This window comes from Rhinopithecus roxellana, chromosome 3 (assembly GCF_007565055.1).
Source record: "Rhinopithecus roxellana isolate Shanxi Qingling chromosome 3, ASM756505v1, whole genome shotgun sequence".
NCBI classification, from domain to species: domain Eukaryota; kingdom Metazoa; phylum Chordata; class Mammalia; order Primates; family Cercopithecidae; genus Rhinopithecus; species Rhinopithecus roxellana.
In genome coordinates this window covers 10,274,231-10,290,678 of record NC_044551.1, presented here as the reverse complement: position 1 = coordinate 10,290,678, position 16,448 = coordinate 10,274,231, and the positions used below count along the sequence as shown (strand labels likewise).

The 16,448-nt window shown below is 39.9% G+C and overlaps 1 pseudogene; it reads left to right on the top strand.

Moving 5' to 3' along the window:
* The first annotated feature begins 13,287 nt into the window (after positions 1-13,287).
* Positions 13,288-14,621, top strand: LOC104680501 (annotated as a pseudogene).
* The last annotated feature ends 1,827 nt before the right edge of the window (positions 14,622-16,448 follow it).

Here is a 16,448-nt window from a genome sequence, read left to right as displayed (position 1 = left end):
GGATAGCATTAGGAGATATACCAAATGTAAATAATGAGTTAATGGGTGCAGCACATCAACATGGCACATGTATATATATATAACAAACCTGCACGTTGTGCACACGTACCCTAGAACTTAAAATATAATTTAAAAAAAAATTCAGTCCTAAATGACTTAATAGATGATCTCTCCGGTTAAAGAGAACCATTTCCCTCAGTAGAACAAGCAGTTGGTGAAATAACTTACTCCAAGCCCACCTATCATCTAATAACCAAACAGAATTTAAGACAGGAAATTCAGAAAGTATATAAGATTCCTATGTTTTCCTATCAGGCATAATGGGGCTGGAAGATAATCCATTCTGGCTCCTTCTAATACACCAACTACTAATAACACAGGAAAAAAACTATTTCGTGAATTATCCTTTAATTTCTTAAAAGTTAACAGCTGAGACCATAAAGTAATTGTGCGTAAATAAATACCCACATACTCCACATATGTACACATGCGTGCGCACACACACACACACACACACACGAACTTACACCGCCAAACCAATGTTTAACTCCTCAAAGTAGTTATGTTGAAAAATAACATTTTCCAATAACAATATCACTGCTTGAAATTCTTTTAAAATTATTTTCAGGTTGTTCAAGAATATTTGGTTTAGTTTCTGTCCAGTTAGACTACCTAGGTTTGGGTCACTGCTTTGTTGCTTACTAGCTATATAACCTTGGGTACATTTCTTAACCTCTCTCTGCCTTAATTTCCTCATCAGTAAACTAGAAATTATAGATCTGTTACACAGACTGAGTGACTTAATATATGAAAAGTGCTTAGAACTGTTTTGCCGTGCACATAGTAAGCATTCAATAAATATTAGCTTTATGTGACCCATCGTCTTCATCAGATTTGGCTTTGAGGACAGATGTGATTTTTTAGTATTTCCAAAAAGTCACTTAGGGTGTGATTATTGCCAATATGGAGGCTATTCTATAACAGGTACTGCAGATTTTCTTTAATCTCCCAGCATTCCTCCATAATTTGGGGTGAATAGTTTATCTGTTTAATAATTGTGTTGTTGATGGACATGCCTATATCTTGCCATTTGAATATGCCCACTGAAGATTTTGCAGCACTAAATTCTAAGGACATCAACTTTAAATAGCTACCAGAAATGCAAGTCAATACAACATTCAAATAAGAAGGTTTTGGCCTTCATTTAAACCCATGGAAAAGCTATAATAAAATGTACAAGTTGGACCGTTTAACAAAATTCACAGCCCACTCATTCTGGTTTTTCACTTTTTACATTTTTTAATCCATCCACTTATCTCATCCTCATTTCTCCTAGAGCTACAGCTAACTTGGAAATGTGCTGCCATTTCTCTTCTCGTGACTTGTAGAGACAATCATTTTTTCCAAGGCCATGCACACCAAGGCTGGGCGAAGCATGTTTTCCACTGTAGCTACTCTGCTATGGAACACTGCTTTCCCTCCCTCTCGCCTCTGAAATATAGCATCTTCCAAAACAAATGGAAAACCTGCCACTCAAAACAAGATCTAGCAACCTCAGGTCTCATTTCCACTCAAATCAAATTTAGTTCAATTAACGACCCCATTGCTTCAGGTAAGGCCTGATTTAGTGCCCAGTGCTTGGTAACGGAAACGTCAGGCAGACGAGGAGAAGGAAAACAAGGACCCCCAACTTGAATTCAGATTTTACGGTGATCCAAAGCCCAAAAAAGAATGGTTCAAAGCATAAATATCAGAAAATAACACAACCGTGGAATAATAATTTTTAAATTGACCTTTAGCTTTAAGAGGAGGTTAGTGGCATTTAGAAACCGAATTATGATCCCATTTAATCCTAGTTGTAAACTTAATATTTAAAAGCCCAGACCTTTGGAGGTAGAGGTTGCAGTGAGCCGAGATCGTGCCACTGCACTTCAGCAAGACTTCGTCTAAAAAAAAAAAAAAAAAAAAAACATACCCAGACCTTTGTTGAGTTTCATACGAGGGATGTGAAATGCTCATGAATTCACTCTTCCACTGTTGGTCCCCCAAGAGCTTCAGTTGGCATTTCAAATTTTGCTGCCCTAATTCTTCTACTATGCCCAGCTCTCAAAGCTCCTTTACTGATGACAAGTATTTCTCAAAAGCAAGCAAATGGTTCTATTTTCAGTATAAAATCAACAAAACAAAATGTATAGTATTACTGAAAGAGAAACTTGAAAAATAGGAAAATGAAGCCCCCTTGTGGACAAAAACATGTTTTATCAGGTATGCACAAAATTCACTGATCATATTTGAATACAAAAATACTCAGTAGAATATATTTCAGAGTAAAATGCAAAGGATTCACCCAAGATGGTCTAACTCTAATTCCCAATTCCAGTTTGTTGGGACACAAATGATTTCTTGTACCATTGAATAACCTTGGAGACCAGCCGAAAGCCTCATGGCTTAAGGAAATGTTTTACTTCGTCAGGAGAAAGAAGTGTGTCTGAAATGATGGGACACAGAGGTTAACATTCAGATTGCTGGCTATGAACTCCCCCCAGAGTCTGAGATGTTATCAGCAACTCTATCCCCCACGCTCCCATCTCCTTCTCCCACTTAGGCTGCAGACAGACTTTCTTGCCACCTCCTCCAGGCCCAGATGACAAGTAGGGAGAGTGAGTCATCATGCAGGATAATCCGAATGTCTTGAGAACATGCTATTTGAAAAGTGAGAAACAGTATTGAATCTGAAGACTTTATCACATTTGCATTTGCATAACTGCCTTTGCCCCAGACTCTGCCACTAATTTTGTTATTTTGGGCAAATAACCTCTTGATCTTTAATTCCACCTTCTTAAAATTAGAATAAGAGCAATACTTTCTTTCTGTACTTAACCAGGTCCTTGAGCTTCTTTGCTAACTATGAAGGAAGAAGTGGGAGAACACTGTGGTTCCAAGCTCCACCTCGCATTCTAGCTCTGCCACTTGCTTCCACCAGCAGCCCTTCTGCTTTGGACCTTGGAGAAATGTCAAAGCCTGCAAATTTCTCATCTTTAAAATAAAAATCATATCCCAGAGAGTTGTTGAAGATTCACTGGGTAAATGTAAAGTGCATAGAACAATGCCAGGCATTGTAAGTACAATGTAAGTAATAACTATTGTTAGGACCATGTAATGGACCATGTAAATGGTTGTTATTATTACGGTTTGATATGCTCTGAAATATAGAAATAAGAAATGTCACTGTCTGAAATAATCTCCTAAGTTTAAAACTTTGCCTGGAAAGAAGTAACTGGTAACCATAACTTTGGAGAAACTGTTATTGAAAACTGCATCCTCGTGGCTCTACTATTTTGATAAAATGTATATGCTTTATCTATTAGCTTTCACAAAAAAAGTAAACACACCTGATGCATGAAAATTATTTAATAATGTTGAAGGTTATCAATTGATGAGAGCACTCTGCAATTGATCAATACACACAGTCTTTCAGGAAAGTTTCTATGCTCATTTGCCATTGTTATTATACATTCTAGTGAATAAAAGAGATACCACACTCCAATAAAAAAATGATGGGCAGAAATTAAAAGGATGTCTTAAATGTCATAAATTGCCTACACAGGCTATCAAAATCAGCAAGGCCAATTCCTGGATGCCTCTTGGCTCTTATTCATCAAGTCTAAATTATGTTGACATTGGTAATAGCCATTGTGATTATATCATAAAATTTCAGTGCACAAGACTTCATCATTCTAAAATCCTGACAGCAATTTCATTCGCATTATACTATAGACACAAAGAAAGCAACACTGTGATTATATACCCTCATCTACATCCCTTTTTCTTGGGATATTTAAAATTTCATAATGTATTATTTTTCTTCCTTCATAACTTTGGGCCACAACAGCAGTATATAAAGTGGATCTGCCAGATTTGCAGACAGTGTCGCTGGTACTTCCATCCCAACCTCTTTTCCTGCTGAAATGAACAAGGCAGAGGGTCAGGGTCAAGGGCAGGCAGGGTTAACCTGCAGACAGGGCTGGGACCTTGAGAAGTCACAAGGAGACTTCAAAGCTGAGGGAAACAATCTGACTCCCACCTAGATCACAGAGCCCTCTTACATGTGGTAACATATCCTGATAAAGCGGGACTCAGGATAAAACATATCCTGATAGGCTGTGTCAACTCTAGCATTACCCTATAGTACAGTTTTGAGTGTCCTGGTGGATAGTAGTTCCAGTAGATGAACTTCTGGGACTTGACTCAATCCCATAAAAGGACAGATTAGCCCAGAAACAGGAAGAGTGATGAAAAAAATGTGATTCATATCTATAAAAGAATCTAGCTTTGCTAGGTCAGTGGCTTACAATGTTTCTTCATTAATACCAAAACTAAAGAATACATTTTACAAAGCAACTTAGTATACATACGTACATTCGTATGTGTGTATGTTTAAAACTCTATATATATCAAGTGAAATTTTCACAAAAACAATATTTAACCTCATTATACACAACACATTCTGATACTACCCATTCTATTTATTTTTTTAAAAAATTCGTTCTGACTCAATTAATTTCACAGCCCACTCCACAGGTTGCAACCTGCAGTTTTAAAATGCTATTACAGAGCATTCTCATTGTAGATAGCAGAGTGGGGGCTCTGGACAAAGACAATCTGGCCACAAGACCCCCCAACCCTTCTAACCATATGACTTTGGTCAAGTGACTTAACCTTTCTGTGCCCCAAGTCTGTTGCAGTCTTCGTTTTATTTCAAGAGTCGTTGAGAGAATTACATGAGAAATCATTTAACCATTTATGTGATACTTTTAGAAATGAGCCTGACTCCTAGCAGGGGGTCAATAAGTGCTGGCCTCCTCCTCTGTCATTATCTCTGAAAGACCTGTGGAACAAAACTGTCTGGTGTTGGGGGGTCCTTATGCCCAGAAATCAACTCTCACTATGGAGAGATATCTATTCACTCTCCGCCTCCCATCATCTGCTCCAGTCACATGAGCTTTCCATGTCATCAAACACGCTCCAGACTCACTGTCTTTGCCCTTGATCATTCTTCTGCCTCAAGTGCTCTTCCCTCTAATATTCCTATGACTCCTCACTTCCCAGTCTAATCACCCTCCCCCAGCTTCCCATCTTTACTCAGAAAAGAGTTCACTCACAGGCTGAAGGCTGCCTGTCCTGAGAAAGCCCTGCTCACAAGGTTGGCACTGCACTGGTGTCTGGGAACTTGGCTATTAAAAAGTTTCTCATGCTGATATAAAACTTTCCCTAAATTATAAGGGAGGCTCGCTGTGTCTAAACTGCTTGTATAAATCATGTGGTTTATGCTAGACACCTGTTTCCTTCTAGGGGTCAGGGATTTGGGTACATACTAAGCAGAGGGTGTCTACCTAACCAGCTCCCAATAAAAATCCTGGGCACTCAGTATCTCATGAGCTTCCCCTGTATCAACACTTTGCATGTGTCATGACAACTCGTTGCTGGAGGGATTAAGTGCATCCTAGGTGACTTTTCTGGATAAGGACTCTTAGAGCTTGACCCAGTTTCCTCTGGACTTCACCTCATGTGCTGGTTCCCTTTGCTGATTTTGCTTCACATTATTCATTGTAATAAATCTTAGCCATGAGTATGCTAAATCCTATGAGTCCTTGCAAATCAGTGGGGGAGATCTTCGAAGCTACCCACACACAAGCCTCCACACCTTGAACAGACCTTCCCTGACCACCATCTCTGTAGTATCAGTATTCTTTAATTGCAGTCATTCTCTATCTCCTCAAGTGCTTTACTGAAGAGTAGAACAGCTCTTATTCCATTTATAAAATAATTGTGCTGTCTTCCCTACTGAACATAAGCTCCATGAAGGCATTAGGCACTCAGTATTTGTTGAGCCTCCATAATGTGCCAGATACCATGCCACGCACTGAGGACACCACAGGGAAAAGACAGATAAAGCCCCTTCCAAATGGAGCTTACATTTATGGGAGGAGACACAAAATAGATTTGCTTATTTGTTTAATACCAGAGAGTGGTTGGCACTAAAAAAATAATAATAAATAAGAGTCCAGGGATAAAGGATGGCATGATGCTATTTCTTCTGGGGTGGTTAGAGAAGGTCTCTTTCGAGAGCATCACATCTAGAAGCTTGGGGAGCCATAGTCTAACTAGGCTACCTTCCCAGAGGAGATAACACACCCACACTTAAAGGGAAGCCGTCTAACTAAATTGTGTACCACATGACCAAAAATCAATAAAATCCCAAAAGTCATTATTCACAATAGTCATAATTTAAACAAACAAAAAATGATTTGGCAAGTAAGCTAAAACACCTTGGTTTGGGAAGACTTTCATTTAGCACGCCATGACCATTGCTTAGAATTCGAGAAACAAATTCTTGGATTTCTTTCATTTAAGAAAAAATCAAGAAAGTCCTCCCAAAACTTCTTCTACATCTTTACACAGCTAGTTAGTATGTCCCACAGTAGTACCTAGTCATCTTGAGACTTTAGACACACTGACTTTAAAACCAAAACTATTTGTACGTTTCTCAAAGAGAAGAGAAATGGTTCATCTGAAATGTAAAACCTCCACCTAGTCTAGACTAAAGTGAGTCTATCCAATGTAAAATGGCAGCTCTACTGCTTCTCCATCTGTCTAAGTCCAGCTTCAACCAGAGAATATCAACAAGCTTTACAGCCATAGACTCATAGGGCATTAGAACTGGGAGGGATTGAGAGATCACCAAGTAAAACAACACCCCATCCCTGGGGTTTTGCTATTAAGGAAAGTAATGCCCAGAGATATTTTGCTGAAGTTCACAAGAGCAGTTTACAAACCTTAAACTCCATTCTCCCAATTTTAATCCAAAACCTTCAAGGTAAGGAACAACTTTCTATTCTGATAAATAAATGAATAAACTCAGAAAGAGCCAGTATTGAATGACACATCCTTCAAAAACTGGGAAGTCGTGCACTTCCTGAACTGGATCCAGACTATCCAGGGAATAAGGTAAGAATAAAGGAAACAGTCCTTGGCCACAGTTAGTCTTCCTTTTTTCCCTGAGAGAAAACACCCTTATATCAAGGTTGGAGACAGGCGGTCTGGGCAGACCCTTGAAGCAACCCTGCAGTGTCTGATGGAGACTGTTTCTCCCTAATTCTAAGGAAGGACAGAGACAATGTCTAGGGTACATATTTTCCCTCTCACGTTTTAACGTTTCTGAACTTCCTAATTTGACAGGTATATTTAATATCGTAAAGTTGATATTAAGCTGATGGTGCATCATATGATACTTAGGAACTGAAAGCCAAGCCCAAATTGGAGCTTCAATTCCTAAAGAGGCCGAAGAGTTTACTACTTATCCTTTGGTTTTCTCCTTCATTGGTCAACTCCAGCACTTCTCCAGTATCTTTCTACATCTCAACCTCCCTATTCCCTCTCTTGCGTCTCTCTCATCCTGCAATTCTGTACCATGTAGCCAAATGCCCAAAGCCTCTACTGAGGTTCCCGGGTAAACCCATACACGCTGATAACAACTGCTACAGCTCTATCCCATAAAAGCCACTTCAGTAGAAGCAAGAGGCACAGCAGCTTTGGTACTTTTCTTTTTCTTGCTAATAAAGACACCCGGTGACACCTGGATGCATTGAAAGAGCTTGAGTCAGTCGAGAGGAGCAGGGAAAAGTGTCAGAATGTGGGGGCAAAATGTCAGGTTCAGACAGACTTAGCATCAAGTCCACGCCTCCTTTTTACCTCTCTGTGCCTCAGTGTTCCTGCAGTATAAGTAAGGTTATGAATCATAGACGTTGCCTTAGAGGGCTGTGAAAATGACACCAGTTACGGAAGATGCCTGGTACTTGGGAAGCACACAATAAATGTAAACTTCTATAAGTGTATTTAATAACAATTGACACCTAAAATTCCTCATTGTAGCTGCCAACCTATTTCCCAGATCACTTTGCAGAGAGTTCAGGAGGCATTACTACAACACGAATCTGTGGGGTGGGGAGATGTGGCTGAAAACAGTGGGGCAGCCTAAATTGTGACCAACTGGAACAGACCATCCCAGATTACCTGAGCCATACTGTGGAGTCAAACGATAATGTGACAAGTTCTTAAGGTAAAAACACTATTAATTTTTCACTTAAAATATAAAGACTGAATAATCAATCAAGGTCTAAGATAACTAAAAGCACTAAAAAGCCTATTTCTAGATCCAATTGTTTTGAACAAATAAAAACCCTTACAATTTTTAACCATGTAAAGTGCACTAGTTATATAGCCTCTGGGGAGTTCCTGGCTATGCCTGCACAATCATTTAATTGGCCCTAGGGTGCTTTATAAATTAAGGTCAATGGTTTACTGCTTCGTATTTCTTCGCTATTCTCCCTGCTGTCATTCTGTCTCTCCCTGTTACCTATGTGGCCACCACTCTCACCAAAGACTGTTTTCCTGTTTGTATCACCACCACCCAGAGATGGTGCATCTGCTGTGCCAATCTGTAGCTTGGTGGTCTAGATCATCCTTGCCACTTAGAAAATAACCTTTGAGATCTATTGGGTTAGAATAATACTAGCCCTAACCATTGTTTTGTTAGTTAAAATGGTCCATTTTCTAAATCCTCCGTAATAGCCCCCCAAAAAAGCACAATAAAGAAAGCAGGGTCACAGAATTCTCAGAATAGAAGTCAGGAGACCCCTACAACCAACCAGTTACAGCACCTTAGGCTGCACACTACTCCCTGGGTTCTAGTTTACTCACCTGTAAAACTAGGTTAGGGATAACATTTGGTCTTCTTTTTAACTGAGAGATTATACATAAAAAATATTATGTCATATTGGTATATGTATATGCATTATACATTTATAAATACATATGAAAATAGTATATATACTATAGAATATACAATACATAGATGTGTTTATTTTAGATCAGTTGATCTATTATGTTGGTGCCAAAGTGATTGTGGTTTTTGCTATTATTTTCAGTGACAAAAACTGCAATTACTTTGGCACCAACCTGATACATCAATGGCTATTAGGCAACACTGTCAAAACTAAATCCAGCCACATGGCCAGTCAGAGACTTACATCGGTTTCTTATTCTTTAGCCATGATGGTAATGAACTTCAGAAACAGAGGGAGGAAGGATAAATGCAGATGTACTTTAAAAGTCAATCTGGGATCACACTGAAAAGGATGAAAGGCTGTCTGAAGGAAAGGGAGAAAATTGCTCAAATGATGAAAACAATATCATGCTTTTCTTTTTTAAAACATTATGAGGGTAAAATGGCTTTGGAAGCTCTATGTTCCCTCAGCCACTCCACACAGATAGAATATATCTGCATGTTCTCCCATGGCTACAAAATCGTCCAAATCATTTCCTAGAATCCAAGGCCCTCATTTCCAGCCTATGCTGTGAAACATGGATCTTTGATTCTAGTGGGTTGGTTTTCACCCTGCCCTGTAAATGTAGTTTTGCACACATTCTTGCCTCTGCCTACCAGAATCTGCCCCATCCCTTACTGTTTAGAATACTACTGTTCAATACAGTAGCCACTAGGTAGATGAGACTATTTAAATTTAATGTAAACTACTTAAATTATATAAAATTTAAAATTTCATTCCTTAATCATACTAGTCTTATTTCAACTACTTTCCAACTGCATGTGACTGGTGGCTACTGTATTGGAAGCACAGATACCACATTTTATCACCACACAAAGTTCTACCAGATAGTGCTGGTCTATAGCAAGGGTTGGCAAATATTTTCTCTTTTTTTTCTTTTTTTTTCTTTCTTTTTTTTTTTACTTTAACTTCTGGGATACATGTGCAGAGCATGCAGGTTTGTTACATAGGTATACATGTGCCATGGTGGTTTGCTGCACCCATCAACCTGTCGACTAGGTTTTAAGCCCCTCAGGCATTAGATATGTGTCCTAATGATCTCCCTCCCCTTGCTCCCACCTCCCGACAGGCCTTGCTGTGTGATATTCCCCTCCCTGTGTCCATGTGTTCTCACTGTTCAACTCCCACTTATAAGTGAGAACATGCTGTGTTTGGTTTTCTGTTCCTGTGTCAGTTTTCCGAGAATAATGGCTTCCTGCTTCATCCGTGTCCCTGCAAAGGACATTAACTAATTTTTTTTAGTGAATGCATAGTATTCCATGGTATATATGTGGGCTGGCAAATATTTTCTATGAAAAACCAGAACTAAGTTGAGGCTTTTGGGGCCATGAGACAAAACAGAGGATATTTTATGGGTATTTACATAACAAGAAAAAAGTTTTTTCACAAATTTTTTACCAATAAAATTCAAATAATAATAATAATTGAGCCAAGTGTGGCGGCTCACAGTTGTAATTCCAGCACTTTGGGAGGCTGGGGCAGGAGGATCACTTGCACTCAGGGGTTGAGACCAGACTGGGCCCCCTCTCTCAAAAATAATAAAAACCAATTGGCTAGGCATGGTGGCATGTGCCTGTGGTCCCAGCTACTCAGGAGGCTGAAGTGGGAGGATCATTTGAGTCTGAAAGGTGGAGGTTACAGGTTAGCTGGGATCGTGCTACTGCACTCCAGCCTGTCTGACAGAGTAAGACCCCATCTCAAAATAATAATAATAATAATTGAATGCAATTTGTTTTTGTAATAGACGCCTACTACTGAGAAGAATGGAATTCTTTTTTGAGGGAAAACATTTTGCTTACATGGGCTTCAAAGTTAATGTTTCCTATAATTAAACTGATTGCAAATGTTCATCTATAAAAACCATTCTCAGCTTGTAGACCATGCAAGCAAGCAGGCAGCAAGCCTGATGGGGCCTGTGTACTGTAATTCCCAAGTTCTCTTCCTGGAGTATTTCTCAACAGGACACTATCAACACTTTGGGTGGGTCATTTCTTCATTTTGTAGGATTAGCCCATACATTGAAAATAGTATGCATCCTTGGCCCTCAGGCATTAAATACAGTAGCATCTTCCAGTCAGTGTGGTAACAAAAAAGCCCCACCACATATTCAAGCTCTCCATCACCCAAAGGGAGGCACCATTGCCAGACAGAACCACAGAATCTTTCTCACATCCACCTTTTCTGCACCTCTGACCATACAACTTCCTCTGACCTTCTAAATAATCTATTATTAACTATTGACCCTCATGGGCAGTATAAACAAGGCTGAAATTGCCAAATATGTATGTGGGAACATTCATCTCAACCAAATTTCAAGTTGAACACATTCAGATTCCCAAGTCTTGACATACTTGATGAATGAGCCCACTATGGGCTCATTTGTGTGAGAGGCTAAGGCTTCTCCCAGAAACACAGTCACACTAAAGGAAGAGAGTCAAGATAGAAACCTGGTCTAGAAAACATGGACCAATGCTGGGGGAATTGATGGTTTATATCTCCATTCATTCATTCCTTCAACAAATATTTCCTGTTTACTCTGTGTTAGGCACTGCTGGAGACCATGGACAGAGGCATGTAGGAGCCATCAGGCTTCCATACTGTCCTTCCCTCCTCAGCCTGTTGTTCAGCAGTCATGCAGTTCCCTCATCTGTCCAACAAGACAAATGGTAGCACATATCTCAGCTGGCTTAAGCCCTTAGAGAAGTACCTGACACATAATTACAGCAAATACTTACTTTTTGAGCACTTATTATATTAGTTACAGTTTTTCTTCAAGCCTGTCTTATGGATTCATGCACAGGTTCTTAGAAGAAGAGACAGCAAGAAACGGTACATGAAAACCACAAAAATCTGTTAAATGGAAGTTTTTGGATACTTGAGTGTAAATTGGCATGGAAGGGTTTGCCAGCTTCAATGCTGGTGGTGCTGGTGTAGCAGGTAGTGTTGATGTGGCAGGGAATGGAGCCACTGGTGTCAGGAGGCTTCCAGCACATCATCCTCTCTGTGTGGGCAACAAAAGCCACATCAGCAGCTATCACCTCGGGGCTCCTGCTCAGGAGAAGTGTAAAATGGCAGACACCCTGCACAACCAAGAGGTACTTACTGTGAGCACTTGGGAAGTAGCCCTGCGGGATCATCTGCCAGCAAAGGGAGACTGAGGCTCCCAGAACCAGAAAAATACTGTCCCATGACTCAGTAGTGGCCTTATTTTACCCAAAAACTGATATGGCCTTGGAGTATTTTTTTTAGTAATAAGAGTTATCATTTAGCCTTAACCATGCATCAAGCACTGCATGAGGGCTTCACATCATTTTATCATTTAATCCGCACAGCTCTGCCTCCATTTTCCCCCTACTCATATGAGAGCAAATTAGCAGACTAAGTAACTTTCCCAAGGTCACGTAGCTAATACTGGGGAGCCAGGGCTCATCCCCAGATCTATCCATCCACTACAGAGCCGTTCTCTTAACCACAATGCTGCCAGCCTGGCAGAGGCTGCCCACATGCATGCACCTCCCTCACCTGCCTTGAAACAGCCATGCCTCAGGGTGGTGCTGCTTATGAAACAGAATATGAAGGTAACTCATTGTGATTCCTTCTCGTCTCCCAACGGTACCCAGCAGAACACCCAAGTAATAAGTAATATTTATTTAAAATCAGTGGGAACTTGTCAACTATATACACAGAGTCATAGGTCTTACTATTTATCATTAAAAATAATATAAATGAAAATCAAATTGGTAACCCTCAGGTTCTTACGATAAGTCAAAAGCAGGTAGCACTTCCCCGAAGGATGTTATTGGCTGTTACCACCGGAGCATCATCATTTACAGATTCAACAGTCACAAAAAGAGTTTGAGGAAGACTGTTTTTCAAGCTCTGAGCTATTTGCAAAGATGGTGAAATTGTCATGAAGCTTCTCGCTGTCATCATGAACATAGTAAATCAATTCATTTTCCACCTATAACAAACCACAAAATCACCAGTTTGCTGAAACGTGACTTAAAAATATGAACAAATGGCAATAAAAGAAATCCCAATTTTTAAAGTCTCTCTAAAACACAAAAGCACGTCCTCATCCTGTGAAGTTTCAGTCTGATAATCAGAGTGCAAACTGTGATGGATGGTATAGTTTTTCTGAAATGATACTGCATCCTAGAAATAAGATTAAGGAGGAACAGCTTTTCCAGCACTGGCTCCACTTGGTCAGTGTGGTTTTGCCTTTATGGTGGTGGAGTCCACCCCAGCTGTGGACCGCAAAAACCCTGTATGAAGAGGAATGGAGATTGCCTCTATCCACCTAGATTCATAAGCTGCCCAGAGGAGATCTTGGCATCAAGGAAGGGAGCATTGAGGCACATTGCACCATCAGCTTCAGAGGATGGCAGCCACTGATTTGTCCCATGGGTTTTTTTCTGGGGAACCAATCTGCCCTTTTGAAGAAAAGACAAAGGTAGAAAGGATGGTGGTGGACTACCTGGCAAATGGTTATCAGAAAGGGAAATACATCCTAGAACCAAATGGTCATCACTTCAGCAGGGTTTTTTCAAGAATCAAATATTCAATGGGATATGAATGACAAGAGCCTACAGTGGATGGAAACTCTGTGACTGTAAGAATTGTGGAGAGGTCTTCAGTGAACAGTTTTGCCTTAAGACACACGTGAGAGCTCAGAATGGAGGAAACACTTCTCAGGGTAATTGTTATGGAAAAGATGTCCTCAGTGTGCACAAGGAAGCTTCTATTGGACAGGAACTTTCCAAATTAAATCCATGTGGAAAAATCTTTGCTCTAACTGCAGGCTTTGCTGTACATCTTGAAATTCTCAATGCAAGACAATCCTACAAATGCAAGGAATGTGGAAAAGGCTTTAAGTATTTTGTGAGCCTTGATAATCACATGGAAATCCACACTGGTGAGAAACTCTGTGAATTTCAGGAATGTGGGAGAGCCATCACAGCTTCCTCACACCCAAAGCAGTGTGTAACAGTTCATACAGGAAAGAAATCCAAAAAGACTAAGAAACGTGGGAAATCCTTCACTAATTTTTCTCAACTTTATACACATGTGAAAACTCATAAAGGAGAGAAGTCCTTTGAACATAAAGAATGTGGAAGATCCTTTAGAAATTCCTCATGCCTTAATGATCACATTCAAATTCACACTGGAATAAAACCAACAAGTGTACATACTGTGGGAAAGCCTTCACTAGATCACATCAACTTTATTGAACATGTAAGAACTCACACTGGAATAAAACCCTACGAATGTAAGGAATGTGGCCAAGCCTTCACTCGGTACTCGGGCCTTTCTATACACATATGAAGCCACAGTAGAAAGAAACCCTAACAGCGTAATGAATGTGGGAAAGCCTTCACTATGCTCACAAGCCTTATTCAACATACAAGAATTCACACAGGAGAGAAGCCTTATGAATGTGTTGAATGTGGGAAGACCTTCATTACTTCTTCCCGTCGTAGTAAACATTTTAAAATCCATAGTGGAGAAAAGCCCTTTGTATGCAAGATATGCGGCAAAGCATTTCTGTATTCCTCATGCCTTAATGTTCACCTGCGAACTCATAACGGAAAGAAACCGTTCGTATGTAAAGAATGTGGGAAAGCATTTGCTGTTTCCTCACACCTAAGTAGACATGAAAGAATTCACACTGCAGAGAAACCCTATGAATGTAAGGGTATGAGTGTTATCATTTAGCCCATCAGTTGCCATCTTTAATTATTGGCAATAACACCAAAGATTATCAGATTTGTCCTAAATGCCTTGAGGAGGTTTAACGGCTCATGGATTGGCCTTAGATGCCATCCCGAGGGTCTGAAATTAAACCTACAGGTTCTGAATACAACTCCTTCATGGTTGCCTGAGTCTGGGTATCTGTGAAGAAGGGTCATGGATGGTAAGGTCAGTACTGCAGGCTGCCTCACCTTGGTGATTAGATTCCTAAGATCATAGCATTAACAAGTTCTGTATGAGATAAATCACGCAGACTGGTCCCAGCCCCTGTTGGTTAGTAGCTGCCAGTGTGGCACATTCATGTCAAAATTTACCAGGAGCCAAGATGATGTAAGCCCCAGAGGTGGATTGTTAAAAGATGCTCCTTCAAAGGTCTCTTCTGTTCCCACGGATCCTGCAGAGCATGGCAGGAATGAAACCATCCATAACTGCCAGTAAAATTTCACAGCCGATTATTTCTGTGTCCCCTTTTTGTAAAATCTAAGAACTGTGACAGCCTTGCTTGTTCTGCCTTGTATGTCTATTTTAGGTGGCACAATCTAAGTGGCAATGTCTCTTCTAATATAATCCAGTCTCTCTCCTCATTTCTGTTAAGATGGCTGATATAGTCCATGAATCTCATTCATGATCTCTTTATCAGATGATTGTTCAGCCACACTTTCAGGATTCTCTTTAGCACAAGTTTTCTAATTTTTGCCGTACGGATAGGCTGAGAATTTTCCCAATCTCCAAGCTCTGTTCCTTTTTCCTTAACAATTTCTTCTGCAATTCAAATCTCCTCTTTTGCATTTTCCTGTAAGCAGTCAGGAAGAATGAAATTTCCTGTGTACTTTAACACTTTAATTACAGGTCTTAGTGATACATACCTAATTTTATCTCTCTCAAGCTCTACCTTGCCACAAAATGCTAGAATACTGTTCTGCCAAGTTCTTCACCACTTCGTATCAAGGGTTGTCTTTTCTTCATTTCCCAATGGCATATTCCTCATTCCCCAATGACACCTCACCAGAAGCACCCTTACCAACCTTATTTCCAGCTTGCACATCAGAATTTTTCCAGCCTCTACTCATTTGTCAGTTTCAAAGCTGCTTCACATTTTTAGCTTTTTGTTTCTTTGTTTATTTTTAATTACAATACCTCACTTCTCAGTACCAAAATCTGCCTTAATGAGCTCAGGCCACCATAACAAAATACCACAGACCAAATGGCTTACAAATTCATTTAATTTTAAATAAATGAGGTTAAAAACAGAAATTTATATGCTTATATTTCTGGAAGCTGGAAGTCTGAGATCAGAGTGCCAGCATGGTCAACTTCTGGTGAGAGCTCTCTTCCCGGTATGTAAATGCCCACTTCCTCATGTCTTTACATGATGGAGACCAACAAATAGGTTGGTCAGTCTGTCTCTCTTTCTCTCTCTCCTCTTTCCTCTCTTCTCTCTCTGTCTCCTCCCTGCCATCTCTCAACATAATTTCATGATACTTCCTAAAGATCCTATTTTTACATACAGTCACACTGGGATTTGGAGCGTCAACATATGAATTTTTGGAGTTATTGTTCAGTCCAAAGTACTTAATATTATTCTTTTCCCTTTTAACATAGGCAATCACATAATCTGTAAATAATGGCTCTTATTTTTCCACTTTAGTAGTTAGGTTTTATCTCTCTATATATATTTTTTCTTGCTTTACTGGACTGATTTCAACGTCCAGCACAACACCAACTAAAAGTAGTAATACCAGCATAACTGTCTGCAATTCTGCTGACATATGTACTCCATTTTATTGTCTT